This window comes from Anabrus simplex, chromosome 1 (genome assembly GCF_040414725.1).
Source record: "Anabrus simplex isolate iqAnaSimp1 chromosome 1, ASM4041472v1, whole genome shotgun sequence".
In the NCBI taxonomy this organism is placed as follows: domain Eukaryota; kingdom Metazoa; phylum Arthropoda; class Insecta; order Orthoptera; family Tettigoniidae; genus Anabrus; species Anabrus simplex.
The window spans coordinates 380,199,738-380,216,704 of NC_090265.1; the positions used below are offsets into that span (position 1 = coordinate 380,199,738).

General features: G+C 42.4%; 1 protein-coding gene across 1 annotated transcript in view; it reads right to left on the minus strand.

Annotated features, from left to right (window-relative positions):
- The window catches only part of lin-28 (protein lin-28 homolog), a 376,411-nt gene that overhangs the window by 300,937 nt on the left and 58,507 nt on the right, over positions 1-16,967 (minus strand). The gene's annotated exons all lie outside the window — the stretch shown is intronic.

Consider the following 16,967-nt stretch of genomic DNA (forward strand, 5'->3'; position numbering starts at 1 on the left):
CCCTAATCAAAAACGTCGCTTTCCCAATTTATATGAGACCAGTGGCTGAAATGGATTCGAATCATTGTCCAGTAATTACATCCCTTTCTGCTGAAACTTTCGTTCAACAGCCACGCACTTTTACTCATGGTTATATTAAACACCACCAGCTTCACTCTTGTCTTCAACCAAATATGCCCCTAAAAATTAGAGAAGATCTTGACAATGCCATTCGCCACTTCACCACCATTATATCTACTTCATTCAAAGCAGCTACTGTGTCCCAAAGGAGGCAGCAACAGCCACCTCTTCACCCAACATTTCCTCTCAGAATGTTAAGACTCATCAAGGCTAAACATAAAATGCGACGACTGTGGCAGGCTCAGCGCCTACCTTGGCAACATCATAGATTAAACCAGCTTATCAGATTAGTACGCACAACTTTAGATAATCACCGTTATGCTTCGTACCAGCATCATCTCTCTGGTCTCTCGCCAGATGATTGTACACTCTGGAAGGAAACCAAACGAATACAGCATGAACCAAACCTTATTCCTCCTCTAAAAGCATCTGATACCCATTATTTGAGTGATTCTGAAAAATGTGATATACTTGCAGATGTTTTTGAAGCTTCCTTCACTCCAAACCCACCAATCAACCACGAGTATAACAGTGAAATAGAAGCGTTTCCAACATTCTGCCCTACAGTTCCGGAAAGAATCAAATATACCTCACCGGGAGAAATACGAAATCTGATCAAGAAACTGCTCGTTAAGAAAGCTGCTGGACATGATCTCATCCCTAACATAGTCTTGAAGCACTTCACTCGAAAAGCACTATCATTTCTTGCATCTATATTTAAAGCCCTTTTCGTCTTGGGTACTTTCCCGACACAAGGAAGCATGCAGAAATAATTGCAATTCACAAACCTGGGAAACTTTCGACACTACCCACGGGTTACCGACCAATAAGTTTATTACCAACCTTATACAAATTATTTGAGAAAATCATCCTTAAACGTCTAAATAATTTCTTAGAGGACACATCTCTCCTTCCACATCACCAGTTTGGTTTCCGTCAACGGCATTCGACAACTCATCAGCTACTACGTCTTACGGAACACATTGCGCAAGGTTTCGAGTTCAAAAATCACACTCTTGCAGCGTTCTTAGATTTTACAAAGGCATTTGATACAGTTTGGCATAAAAGCCTATTATAAAAATTGCACACAATCGGAATCCCACATTATATATACAGCATCATCTACAGCTTCTTGTGGCAGCGTATCTTTCGCGTACATATCAATTCCACGCATTCAACACCTCGGCTCATTAACGCCGGAGTCCCTCAAGGTTCTATTCTTGGTCCAACCCCATTTAACATTTATACCCATGATATTCCATCGCCTCCATTCGTCAACATCGCAATGTATGCAGATGATACTGCTGTCTTCACATCCCACTATGCCATTTTAACTGCCACTCGCCGACTGCAAGCCTCTCTGCAAACCATATCAACGTGGTTAGATGACTGGAGAATTTCACTGAATGTACCAAAATGTGAAACCATGATATTTACTCTTCGATGTCCACCTCTCCCACCACTAATCTTCCTAAATGGAACAGCCATCCAATGGACGCCTAACGACAAGGCCGTGAAGTAGCTGGGAATATTCCTTGACCGTCGCTTATCATGGAAATACCATATAAATCAGAAATTAAATTTAAGTTATGCACGACTAAGAAGACTATATCCTCTCCTAACCAGGAAATCTTCCCTCAAATTTGAATGTGGATTACTTCTCTACAAATCATTGCTCCATCCTTTATTCACCTACGCCTGTCCAGACTGGGGAGGGGCGTCTCGAACCACTATCAGACGTCTGCAATCATTCCAAAACAAAGTTCTCCGTACCATCACCAACGCTCCTTGGTACGTTCAAAACAAACAGTTACATTGTGAACTTCAGTTAGACACTTTGGAACACGTGATTTCAACGCAAGCCAAGACGTTCTTCAAGAAACTCCAAAATGTGCCTGGTACTGTGTTCTTCGCCCTTGGAAAACGATCCACACTTCCACGCCGGATTAAAAGTAGACTTCCTCAAGATCTTTTACTTTCGCCAAGAGAAGAATCTGAAGATGATCAGTGAGTGTTCATGTACATAAAAAAATAAAATAAAACAAAGTGTACGAATTTCCACTCGAGTGCTATTGTTGCTCAGTGCTTCTTTTAATCAACTGCCAATTTACTTCTCAATGAAATATTTATTATAACAAGCATTACAAAGAAAATAAGAGTTGACAAGAAAAACTGGAACATCCCTTTGTGTTAGTGAACAATTGCTTTTTCTTTTTTTATTATCTGTGTGTGTATCTTTTCCAGCACTTTATTACAAACTTTCCTCACTTATTCTAGTTACAGAAGGGCCTACAGGAGGTCGACTTCAAATCTCGTCCTTAGTAAGTGATTATTTTTGCCTGTATTATTATGTACTTAGATTTTTGTTTGTTGTTTGTTTGGTTGTTTTTATATCTTGTCAACAGTAATCTGATATAGCATTTATTTATGCTGAACGATTAAATACTACATTTAAAAATAATAATATTGGGCATTAGTTTCTTGATTGAGAGTCTTGTTCCACTGTAGCGAGAAGGACAATTCATATTCACAGCCTTCTGCTCCAAGATGTTCCAAGGTGCTCCAGGTGACACTAATTTTTTTCGAAAGCTCTGTCGTATAGTTCACAGCCTGCTCTGTATTACGTGTGGTGACGATAGATTTGTAAGTTTATAGAACACCGGGTATTTCTTATAAACTTTGCTTGATGGTGACGTTGATAGCATTTTTTGGAGAAAGAACAGCTTTTTGAAACGGCCTTGCGTCATCGATGAAATGCTATGTCCACCTTTGTTTAAAAATTTCAGGTCTCAGCGTGCCATACATCTGGCTAGGTGTCGCACACATACACACAGCCGAATACTTCCTGATATCATGGACTGAAATGGCTCCTCGTGTCGGGGAGTGAAACGGCTTCCTACACCATGAACTTAAAATGGTTTCTTGACTTGTATTAGCCATATGATGTATAACTTATGTTGCTGAGTAACAGTGAATCTATACATATTTTCATGATGAAAGCTGTTTGGATTACATTCCAACACACGTTCTCCGCCGGGTTTTCGTTGATAACTCCCAAATAAACGCGAAAATAAAAATCCGGCTTCATAATACCAGTCAAAATGGAGGTGGGGACTTTCCATTTTAATGGCAGGTCTCCTTGCCTACTGGGAGTCACTATCGAGTAAGGGGTTCTTTCATTATAATAGCAGGCCCTCTTACGCACTTGCTCTCACAATCGAGATGGGGAGTTTTCATTGTGATGGCAGGTCCCCTTGCATACTGCCAGTTACAATCTAGCAGGGAAGTTCTTCATTATAATGTCAGGCTCCCTTGCCTACTGCCAGCCACATTAGAGTACGGGTGGTTTCACTGTAAGAGCAGGCCCCCTTGCATACTGCAAATCACAATTGATTTGGAGAGTTTTGGTAGTAATTGCAGGACCCCTTTCCTATTGCCAATCCCTATGCAGATGGGGAAATTTTTATTGTAATGGCACGTCGCCTTGCCTGTTGCCAGCCACAATTGATTTGAGGTGTTTTCCTTATATGACAGGCTCCCTTGCCTACTGCCAGTTATAATCTAGCTGGGAAGTTTTCATTATAATGGCAGGCCTCCTTGCCTACTGCCTGTCTCATTGGAGTACGGGAGTTTTCTTTTTAAGTGCACAGTCGAGTTGGGGAGTTTTGATTGTAATGGCAGGGCCCCTTGACTACTGCCAGTCACAATCTAGTTGAAAATTTTCACTATAACGTCAGGCCCCCTTGCCTACTGCAGTCACAATGGAGTAGGGGAGTTTTCACATTAAGTGGAGGCCCCCTTGCCTACTGCCAGTCACAGTCAAGGTGGGAAGTTTCGATTGTAATGGCAGGCTGCCTTGCTTACTGCCAGTCACAGTGGAGTAGGGAAGTTTTCACATGAAGTGCAGGCCTCCTTTCCTACTTCCGTCCAGGCTTCTCCAACTATACTTTTACGCGATATCACTCGATATCAAGATTATCCGCCATCGGCAATTATTTATATGGCATATTTATTCAACTTCAATCATTTGTAAATAAGGATTTTGGAATCATATTGTATATAATAGAACATCATTTATTTAAATTAATACATTTCGTAGGATAGGAATTCATTATGTACTGTAAATATGGTCAATGTTGAGACAGTTGTCATTTTATATCATACTTGAATATACGGAAAAGTTATTCTTGAAGCGGGGAAGCTGTATGACTCATGGGGTTTACTCATGAGCAAAAGACACTACACAACTACCCGCGCGCAAGGCTAGCAGACTACATCATCGCCACGCCTACTGGACTTGTCAAGAATGAAGAGAGGGAGATGATAACGCGATCTATGAATCAGATGCTTCGTTATATTGAGATTTGTTTTTGATCGGTTATCAAGAGTGGGGAGAGCCCGGTGATACATTATCTAGCGCGGAGCAATCCTCGTCATCACACACGACTACCAGAACGTCAACTACTTTATTGATTTTTGAGACAGTGAGTGCTCGCTTTGAGACATAGGTATTTTTCGTACAGTGTGTTGTCGCTTCGACACAGTACTTGGCTGCTGTGATGTTTTCGGATCTGCGTGAGACGAAACAAGCTTACGGCTTGTGAGATATTCAGTAATTATTCCGGACGAAGAACTACGTTTAATTCAAGTCCATGGCATTTGGTACAAGTCTGTATAGTATCAGTAGATTAGCTAAGTTGGATTCATTTTTATGCTAACATGGAAAAATTCATATCTCTGAATTTTCTCCTCCTACGATCAGCGCTGATCAATTTTCACAAGTATAGGGCCAATGTCTAATTTAAAGACTAAGCAATTAGGTAGTGCTAGTCCAGATAGCTCAAATCACATCACAGAAGGAAGGCTGGATGTCATGGAGCCAATTCTACAACTAGAAGAGGGGAACGAGTAAACGCGGAAAATAGATGACCTCAACGGAAGCTGCAATTGGTGAGCTTCAATTACATAAAGCAAGCAACAGTTAATTTCAGTAACGTATATTCTAAAATCCCTCCAAGCTTAAAGGAACTTTCCGATTCATCTAATTTCTTTTTTGTATAATAAATTCATTTGTATTTTATATTGCGTTAATTTTCTTTCTTACGCGATACTTAATGGTTACTTACTTAAAATCCTACCCCTGTGATTTAAGTATAAGTCTCTATGCTAGTAAATATAAATTTTGCTTTACAGTTTTGTTTAAAACTGTAACGCTGGCGCCCAAACATTACATAGAGAAATGGGAAACCACGGAATGATAATTAATTATATTTGCGTGGCAATTTGCGGGCAAGCCACATATAGTTTATATTTATATTCATGTGTCCCCAGGTATTAACTTTCGTCTCCTCTAATGAGAAGTTAGAAGTGCGAGCAGTTACATACTGTCAATCACTATGTAGTTTGGAATTTTTCATTGTAGTGGCAGCCCCACTTGTCTGCTGCCAGCCAGAATAGAAATGGAGTATTTTTAATTGTAATGGCAGACCTTCTTGGCTACTGCCAGTCATTATGCAGTTGGGAAATTTTCATTATAATGGCAGCCCCTCTTGCCTGCTGCCAGCCACAATTGAACTGGGATGTATTCCATGTATAGAAGCCCCTTTGCCTACTGCCAGTCACAATCTAGCTGGGAAGTTTTCGTTATAATGGCAGGCTTCCTTGCCTACTGCCCATCACAATGTATTAAGGGAGTTTCACTTTAAGAGCAGACTCCCATTACCTACTGCCAGTCACAGTCAAGTTGGGGAGTTTTGGTTGTAATGTCAGGCCACCTTTCCCACTACCAGTCACTATGCAGTTGGGAAATTTTCATTATAATGGAAGGCCCCTGGCTTGCTGCCGGCCACAATTATTTTTTCATATAATGGCAGATCCCCTTGCCTACTGCTAGTCAAAGTTGAGTCGGGGAGTTTTCGTTGTAACGGAAGATGCTTTCCTATTGCCAGGCACATCTAGCTGGGAAGTTTTCACTGTAATGGCAGGCCCCCTTGCCTACTGCCGGTCACAATCGATCTGGGGATCCTTCATTACATTGGCAGGACGCGTTTCCTGCTGACAGTCGCAGTTGAAGTATGGAATGGAGTTTGATGCGAGTGACCTGTACAAAAGTAGTAGAAGATGAATTGATATGAGTTAATGAGACACTTATAGGCATCTTTGGTACCAGAGACGTTTATATCCTCTGGATACGTAGAATAATCCGACAATCCCCAGAATTTCCCGGAGGAGGCCGTGCTGGGTGGGGTTTCAAAATTGGCGCTCGGTATAAGAATGCAAGTGTAGATTTCTTTCTCCCAGTGGAATATATGTTCTAAAGTGAAGACCTTTACTTGTCATGGGCTTAAAAGTTTCCTGAAAGTCCAAAATATGTTTCAACATCGAACACCGAGAAAATGAGAAGGGAGATTTTCGAGATATTAAGGATACTAATAAACATAGCTGGGTGTGAGGCCCGTCTGTACGGTATATCAACCTCATATTATACGAAGAAAAATATCATTTTTCCTTAGAGAACTTCAGGATAAACTATATTGCGTGTACTTCCATATGGCGCTAAGATGAATAGATTTTTTGTATTTCCAACTCTTAAACAACTCACTTACAACTGACCATGGGAGAAGCACGGTTTCCAAAGATCGAATCCTACAACTTTAAGTGATAGTCCTTGTGCCCCACTGATTCTCATAGCAAAATTCAAACGAACCGGGAACTGTACGCATCTAAATTGAAAGGGTATATTCGAAGGGATGATTGCCATCCGAGGAATGAACACTACTTCACCAGCAGCGTTCCCAGTCTTTTTGGTGGCTTCATTAATATTGGGCATCAGTTTCTCGACGGAGAGTCGCGTTTCATTGCAGAGGGAAGGAGGATTCAGATTCCTAAGAAGCATAATCGGTGCCCCTATCTTCAGCTTCAAGATGTGCGAGGGTACTCCGGGTGGTTCCAAGTTGTTCAAAAACTCTGTCGTGTAGTTGACAGCCTCATCGGTATAGCATGTCGTGTCGATAGACTATTAAATTTGTTGATGACCGGGTAATTCTTGTATCAGGTGCTTATTGATGACATTGACAGCTTCATTTCTTGGAACAAGAATCGCTCTTTGGCACAGCCATGGTCATCGGTGGAATACTGTGTCACATTTGGAAACACCGCCTATTTTAGCTGTTGTTGGATTGTAACAATTCCTCCTATAATTTGCATAGCCACATGTCCATCCTGAAGATAGGAAGTCACGACACCATTTCCTAGTTGAAGTACAGTATCGGCAAATTGCTGGGCAGAGGGGCCACCGTTCAGAATTCCTCGCATATTTGTTGACAGTCCTAGTCGTCCAATGGCGTTCCGAATGTATGAAGACTTACTGCAGGCCTGCATTTCATCCGCCCTGGTTCCGCGGGGAATAACCAGAAGCGTCTGTCGAAAGTCGCCCCCCCCCCCCCCATTCTATCGTTGTTCCGTCTGAGGTCTTTCAAGGTGATATCCAGTGCCTCGAAGGCGGATTTGTGGGACATAAGACACTCGTCCCAGACAATGAGCCTGCAATCCCGAAGAACCTTGGCCTTTCCTGTGCTTCTTGATATGTTGCATGTAGGATTTTCCGTGTTCGTACGATTTGAGGTTAACTTGAAGGCTGAGTGAGCTGTCCCACCTCCTGTCAAGAGTGTTGCAGCTATGGCGGACGAAGCCACAGCAATAGCAATCTCATTTCTCTGTCGCACTTTTGCTAAAATAAGATTAAGAAGAAAGGTTTTCCCGGTACCAGCTCGAGCATCTAAGAAGAATATACCACCCCGTATATCAAAAATAGCTCGGGTAACTTTGTCAAATGCTACCTTCTGATCTGGAACCATTTTTTACTCGTTCTCCTCGATATACGCTGTGAGCAAATCTTTGTCATAATTTCGTTCTGTATGTACTTCACACAGGGTGGCGGAATTTAGGTTTCTAATCGTTCGCAGATGTCCAAAGCTTTTCAGGTTCAGTCCTCCCAGTGATAAGATTTATATCTTCAATCTTCTGCTGTTGAAGTCGTGCTTGATGCAGTATGTCTTCAGATAGGCTCTCTCTGTGGTTCACCCCTAACTGCTCCGGACTTGACATGGAGCATGTATGCAGCATAACAGCGAACAGGTTCCGCATAATCTTAGGGGACCGACACAAAGCTGCTTCTTCCAACTCTTTGTTCCAGTGATCGTCGTTTTACAGAAGTCCTCTAAACTGGCAAGAACAAATCCTCTGTCTGAGACATACTGTCCTTATCCAAGACCCCACTAGGATGTGAAGAAAGCGGTGACAGAAGATAGCCTGGAAGTGCTTTACTGTCACATGTGGAATAAGCTCAAACCAAACCCCACCAAACCCCATGGCGCAACAGCCCCAAAGGTCAGTGCTCAGCCTGATGGCCTGCAGATAAAGGTAAACTCGTGCCCTCATCCCGAGGTCGCGCAGCTATTTTCAGGCACACCCCGAATGGAGGTGAGCTGCATGTACCATTTCAGTCACATCCCAGCCCTCCTGCCATTCCTAAATTTCTGGTAGCACCGGGAATCGAACCCGGGGCCCCAAGGACGTCAACTAACAACACTAACCGTTACGCTACGGAAGCGGACGACCTGCACATTATGAGGTGTCGTGTGGTCTGGACGACGACTCCTTTCGAGACTTATTCTTGACTTTCTAGACCGGGGCCGCTATCTCACCGTCAGATAGCTTCTCGATTGTAAGCACGTTGGCTGAGTGAACTTCAAACCATCCATCAAGTCCAGGTAAAAATAGCTGACCTGGCTGGGAATCGAACCTGGGGCCTCCAGGTAAGAGGCAGGCACCCTACCCCTACACCACGGGGCCGGCATGAATGCACGAATGATGATTTGGGCGTCATTCATATGGCTAATTCACGTACTTTTAGGACGAAATTCGTAGTGTTCTTGTCGCAGTTAAATTTATTAGACACTGTGTATCCACCAACATGTATGGAGTCAACAATGACAGGGTCAGTTTAAGGCTTCGTTCGCTGTGTTTGTTTTTTTTTTTCTTTTGCGAGTTGTTTTACGTCGCACAAAGGCAGATAGGTCTTGTGGCGACTATGGGGCACGAAATGGCTAGCAGCGGAAAGGAAGCAGCCGTGGCCTTAAGGTACAGCCCGAGCATGACCAACTAGCTCGGTAGATGGTATTATCTATGTTCGATTTTGTTATTTTTCATGGCTTTACCCATGTTCGATTAGTTTTCATCTTTCATATTTTTAGCCGTGGTAAATTCATGATGATTTATCATCGATATCGGTTTACCATTTACCTCACCTCGAGAAGTAAAGATATATTATGCCGATACTTTCTGTCTTCACTCGTTCTGTTTAAACTGTACCATACGTTCGTCGTCATCGTTAACGATACTCCATTCCACAACACTCTGAAAATCTCACAGGGAAAATAAGCATAAACATGCATCGTATTCCGCACTTCGCCACACGCGCGGCCTCGCGATGAGTGGCAGGTTACCTTAGAGTCGTGAGGCTTCCTGCGTACAGACTCCGGTGTTCACAGTCGATGGAGTCGATACTTCTGATTGTATGCTTCAGTCGCGCACATCCCTAGCAGCCGCTCAGTTAACTTGCGCGCTCGCAGGTTAAGTTCTATACAGCACAACCGTCTTACATCGTAAAAGAACTATTATTGCAAAACCTAGGTATCAAATGGAATGGCGTATGGCTTTTAGTGCCGGGAGTGTCCGAGGACAAGTTCGGCTCGCCAGATGCAGGTCTTTTGATTTGACACCCGTAGGCGAGCTAAGCGTCATGATGATGATGATGAAGACGACGCACACAACCTGCTCCCGGGCCAGCGGAATCAACAAATTATGGTTAAAATTCCCGACCCTGCCGGGAATCGAACACGGGACCCCTGTGACCAAAAGCCAGCACGCTAACCATTTAGCCATGGGGCCGGACACGAAACCTAGGTAAACTTCAAACTCGCTAATGTGTTAACGTTTATTTAATACTAGCAAGATACCCGTGCTTCGCTACGGCATTATACTGAAATTTATAATTGAATGCTAATTGTTTTAGATATATAATCCGCCGAAATTCGCGATCTGACTCGTTTTCTGCGAGAATCCGCCAAAATTCGCGATCTGACTCGTTTTCTAATAGATTACGGTATGTTTCCTCACATTTTTCAATCTTTCTTTCCAGCAATCGATTTCGTACTTCCCGGGCTAGGTCCAGATATTCCACCCCGTCAGTTAAGTCCCTAAATCTTTGCCATCTTTTCCTATAAGCGTTTATAATATGGATCAAATCCTTCAGGAGATCCGGCGTGGTGTCGTCTTAGGTGCCTTGGCGGTACTGAACCCGCGGCGGACTGCATTCTTAGTCATTACCCGTCCAGGACCATTTTCCAGGGAGGTCCGCACATTTGACAACGGTCCAGAACATTATTATTATTATTATTATTATTATTATTATTATTATTATTATTAAAAGATGTTCTGAACCCCACAGCAAGCTGCAAGATCGCTACTTGGCGGTAAATTACATCTGCTGCCAGTGTCATTGTTACAATGTGACCAGCACCATCGTCGCGCGTAGGCAGGTGTGCGGGATTTTTGGCGATACCAATGACATACTTCCGTGCATTGTTGACCTTATTATTGAGGTGAACAATTTGACGGTCCATCTCATTCCTATCGTTTATTTCAAATGTGTTTAAATTTTTATTTACATGCCAGGAGGATCTACTGTAGTCTAAGAACGTTCTCCGAAGGAAAAGATGGCTGTTGAAAACCAGCCCAGGAAAGATTAAAAATGATCGGTTTATGATCAGAATAAGTACATCGAAACTATATAGCCTGTTTCCAGTCATTCGACAGGGTCAGGAATGGAATGAATAAAGCCCCATCTAGCAGCGACAATAGGAATTGTGCCGGCAGCCGAAGCACACCTCTGGGGCAATGATCGTTGAATGACAAATGAAATGAAATATTGGACAGTGTTGCTGGAATGAATGATGAGAGAGAAAATCGAAGTATCCGGAGAAAAACCTGTCCCGCCTCCGTTTTGTCCAGCACGAATGTCACATGGAGTGACCGGGATTTGAACCACGGAACCCAGCTCGAGAGGCCGGCGCGCTGCCGCCTGAGCAACGGAGGCTCCTTAAGTACATTATGAACAGTAAAATCAATTGATCTCACCTCCTTTTACACCCCACCGCCGTTAAGTTTATTTACACCCCCCCCCCAAAAAATAGAAGACGTGTTTCTTTATGTTTAAAAGATATTCCAAACACCAATGTTCACATCTGTTACATTCAGTTTTGAGATATAAGTATCCCCATAAAAATAATTCACTTTATTTTCACTTCCTTTCACACTCCCCTCCCCCCCACCCCGTAAGTGAATTTTCCGGCAAAATATACTTGTTTCCTTAATAGTAAAGGATCTTCTAAATAGTAATTATCACGACTCTAACTTCTTCAGTTTTTGATTTATGTGTCTTCATGAAAGGAATTCAACTCCTTTTCACTCCCGCCTCCCAAACGCGTTTTTCTTTGTTTAAGGAGATTCAAATACCAATTTTCACGTCCGTAACAACTTTAGTTTCTATTAGATGTATGTATTCTCATACAATTAATTCAATTAATTTTTCAATTCTTTCACCCCCCCACCCCCCTTCATTGGATTTTCCGAGAATACGTGTTTCTTTACTTTTAAAGCAGATTCCAAAGCAGATTTCACGTCTGTAATATCTTCATTTTTGAGATATCAGTAGCCTAATTAAAAGAATTCAACACCATTTTCAGTCACTTTTACCCCCCCCCCCCTTCCACCCAAGTGGTATTTCCGAAAGCTGAAAATACACGTTTCTTTATAATACAGATAAAAATACCATTTTTCACTTCTGTAACATGTTAAGTTTTTGAGATATACTGTAGAAATTCGCTTTTTAAAATTTCACCCCTTTTTATTTCCCCTTACGTGGAGTTTCCGAAAACAAATCACCTATCTTTCTTTACATTTACAAGAGATTCCAAATACCCACTTTTTACGTCTATAACATTTTACGTTTCTCAGATATTCTGTAGATATAGTCTTTCAAAAAATTCACCCCAGTTTGTCACTCCTGTTTAACCCCCATTAATTGGATTTTCCAAAAACAAAAAAATACGTGTTTCCTTATTTTTAAAGGAGCTCCCATATACAAATTTTCAGTTCCATAATATTTTCAGTTTCTGAGATATATGTATCCTCATTAAAGGCATTCATCCCATTATTCACCCATTTACACCCCTCCTATTGGGATTTAAAGAAAGCAAAAAATACGTGTTCTTGTATTTTTAAAGAAGATTCTAAATACCATTTTTTTACATCTGTAAACTTTTAAAGTTTTAAGATTTAGACACACTCATTTTAAAAATTCACCCCCCTCTTCACCCTCCATTATTTGGATTTTCCAAAATCAAAACAATACCTGTTTCTTTATTTTTAAAGTAAATCCCAAATACCAATTTTCAGGTCTGTAATATCTTCAGGTTCTGAAATATAAGTAGCCTCATTAAAGGCATTCAACCGCTTTTTCACCCTTTTCCACCCTTCCAATTGGGTTTTTCCGAAAACAAAATAATACGTGTTTCTTTATTTTTAAAGGAGATTCTAAATGCCAATTTTTACATCTTTAAACTTTAAAAGTTTTGAGATATAGATAGACTCATTTTAAAAATTCACCCCCTTTTCACACCCCCCATTAATTGGATTTTCCAAAAACAAAAAATATGTATTTCTTTATTTTTAAAGGAGATCCTAAACACCAATTTTCAGGTCTGTAATATCTTCAGTTTCTGAGATATAAGTATCCTCATGAAAGTCATTCAACCACGTTTTCACCCCTTTTCACCCCTCCTATTGGGATTTTCCGAAAACAAAAAAATACTTGTTTCTTTGTTTTTAATGAAGATTCTAAGTACCAATTTTTACATCTGTACACTTTAAGAGTTTTGAGATATAGATGCACCCATTTTAAAAATTCACCCCCTTTTCACCCTCCCATTAATTGGATTTCCCCCAAACAAAAAAATACGTGTTTCTTTATTTTTAAAAGAGATCAAAAGTACCAATTTTCATGTCTGTAATATCTTCAGTTTCTGAGATATAAGTACCGGTATCCCGATTAAAGGCATTCAACCCCTTTTTCACCCTTTTGTGCCCCTCCTATTGGGATTGTCTCAAAACAAAAAAATACGTGTTTCCTTATTTTTAAAGAAGATTCTAAATACCAATTTTCACATCTGTAAACTTTAAAAATTTTGAGATATAGACACACTCATTTTAAAATTTCACCCCCCTTTTCACCCCCTTAGCGACGGAATATCCAAAAATCCTCTCTTAGCGAGCACCTACATATTAATATGAATATATCTCCAAAATTTCATTTCTTTATGTCCAGTAGTTTTGGCTCGGCGATGATGAATCAGTCAGTCAGTCAGTCAGTCAGTCAGGACAAGCTACTTTATATATATAGATCAGGTTCAGAGTTACAATCCCTATCTTCTAACCACATCTTAACACACTTTGCAATTACTCAGGGATTACACCACGCAGTGATAGTCAGCAGATACATTCATTTCAGCCTTTAAAGATAACTGAAAATTTCAATCGCGTTCTTGTCAGGGAACAGCCTATTTTTAAAACGGTAGTCTTTTGTACCCCTAACGAGCGGAGTGACAGTGCGTTAACACCTGCGGCTACGGAGCTAAGCTCTGCCTACGGGAGACGAGTGGGTTTGAATCCCACCGTCGACTGTCCTGAGAATAGTTTTCTGTGGTTTCCGATTTTCACTTCCAGGCAAATGCCGGGACAGTTTCTAATATATGCCACTGCATGTTCCTTGCACCTCCTTACACAATTTCATTCACATTCATTTATTTCACCATCATTAGCCCTTCAACTGAGGTTCGCATCAGGAAGGGCATCCGGCCGTAAAACATGCAAACTAAATTCATCTCCCCTCATCCCCGACCCTGTATCAAGAAGGAGACTAAGGGGAAGACAGTCTATCGTACCCCTACCCATCAACCAACTGATGACTTACACTAGTTGTATAAATTGAAAAAATCTCATTGTAACTTACGACAATGTCCGGCCTCGTAGTGTATGGGGCAACGTGTCCGCCTGTCACCCGACGGCCCCAGGTTAGATTCCCGGCAGGATCAGGGGTTTTTAATTGTAATGATTAATATCCCTGGCCTGGGGAAAGGGTGTTTGTGACGTCCTTAATCTTCCTTTCCTCACACACAACATTCCACACTACCACCATTCCAAATTACACGCAGGTTCATACAACATGGTGCCAGTAGGGGAAAAAGATTCACATGGGTCGATGCCCCGAATAAACAGCATTTTTGTAAAAAAAAAACTTACGACAATAAAATAATAAACTCGCCTCGAAAAGTAAAGATCTATTATGCCGACACGTCTTGGCTTCACTCGTTCTGTTTAGACTGTACCATTTTGTCGTCATCGTTAACGAAGCTTATCTGGAAAGAAGGTGCATAAACACCGTATAATAACGTCAAGTTTTTTTTTTTTGATAGTGGCTTTACGTCGCACCGACACAGAGAGGTCTTATGGCAACGGTGGGATAGGAAAGGGCTAGGAGTTGGATGGAAGCGGCCGTGGCCTTAATTAAGGTACATTTGCTTGCTGTGAAAATGAGAAACCGCGGAAAACCATCTTCAGGGCTGCCGACAGTTGGATTCGAACGCACTATCTTCCGGATGCAAGCTCACAGCTGCGCGCTCCTAACCGCACGGCCAACTCGCCCAGTAACGTCAAATTTAGAGGACTAGAACTGTACAAGAAAAATCGGTCAGATAGGATGAAAGTGTTGTACTGTTGCTGTTTTTGCAGGTTTTTGATTGGGTAATCTGTCCATTAACCGACCCCCTGGTGTAGAGGTAGCGTGTCTGCCTTTCGCCCGGAGGCCCCGGCTTCGATTCCCGGCCAGGTCAAGGATTTTTCTCTCGACCTGAGGGTTGGTTCGAGGTCCACTCAGCCTACGTGATTAGAATTGAGGAGCTATCTGATGGTGAGATTAAGGCCCCAGTCTCGAAAGCCCAGAATAACAGTCGAGAGGATGCGTCGTACTGACCACACGACCCCTCGTAATCTGCAGGCCTTCGGGCTGAGCAGCGGTCACTGTGCAGCGGTCGCTGAGCAGGCCAAAGCCCTATCAAGGGCGTTAAGGGCCGTGGGGTTTGGTTTGGTTTTTGGTTCATCTGTCCATTAACGAGTTTGATGCAGCTTGCCATGGCACTATATCCTGTGCAACCTTATTCATCTGTAAGTAGCTATTACATCTTCCATCCATGTCCTGATCTCCCACTATAATTCATACATCTTAGATATTCCTAGAAAATCAACTGAACAAGTTCTCAATGTCTCACGAAATTTTCCGGATTGAGTGGCTCAGGCGGTAAGGCACTGACTTTCTAAGTTGGCAGATTCGAACCTGGTTCAGTCCGGTGATATTTAAAGGTGCTGAAATACGTCAGCCCCGTTTCTGTAGATTTATCGGCACGTAAAAGAACCCACGCGGGACAAAATTCCGGCACCTAGGCGTCCCCTAAAGCGGTAAATTTACTTACGAGTGAGACGTAAAGCCATTAGTCTATTATATTATTATTATTATTATTATTATTATTATTATTATTATTATTATTATTATTATTATTATCACCCTCACGAAATGACCTCTCTCTCTGATCAAATTTACCAAAACTGTTTTGTCACTAACTTTATTCAGCAGTTCATTCAACCCAGCACGTCTTCAGTATTCATCTATGAAATCACATTTCAAAGACTTCTATTCTCTTCCACTCAATCCAAATCAAACCAAACCCCATGGCGCAACAGCGCTGAAGGGCCATGTCCTACCAAGCGACCGCTGCTCAGCCCGAAGTCCTACAGATTACGATGTGTCGTGTGGTTAACTCGACGTTATTCTTGGGTTTCTAGACCGGGGCCGCTATCTCACCGTCAGATAGCTCCTCAACTGTAATCACGTAGGCTGAGTGGACCTCGAACCAGTCGTCAGATGCAGGTAAAAACCCTGACCTGGCCGCAAATCGAACACGGGACCTCCGGGTAAGAGGTAGGCACGCTACCCCTACACCGCGGGGCCGGCATCTTCCACTCAAACAAAACTAAATTTAAAAACCCTGGTGCTACAGCCCTGATGGATTTTGACCAACCAAGCGCCCATTGCTCACCCTGAAGGCCTGCAGATTGCGACGTGACGTATGGTCAGCGCGACGAATTCCCTCGGCCGACCCCTACACCGCGGGGCCGGCATCTTCCACTCAAACAAAACTAAATTTAAAAACCCTGGTGCTACAGCCCTGATGGATTTTGACCAACCAAGCGCCCACTGCTCACCCTGAAGGCCTGCAGATTGCGACGTGACGTATGGTCAGCGCGACGAATTCACTCGGCCGTTATTCTTGATTTTCTTGACCAGGGCCACCATTTCACAGTTGGATAGCTTCTCATATTGTTCTCACGTACTCTGAGTGGATCTCGAACCTGCGCTGAAGTCCAAGTAAAAATCCTTGACCAGACCAGGAGTCGAATCCGGGGCCTCTGGATACGAGGCAGGTTCGCTACCCCTAGACCATGGAGCTAACACTTTCCTCTATTCGACGAACATTACTGAATTTTTTCTTTCTTTTTCAAGTGAATCTGGGCGCCACACGCATCTCCCTGTGGATGGGGCGGTAGAATAACAGTCACGGTATCCCCTGCTTGTCGTAAGGGGCGACTAATAGGAGCCTCAGAGGCACTTAACT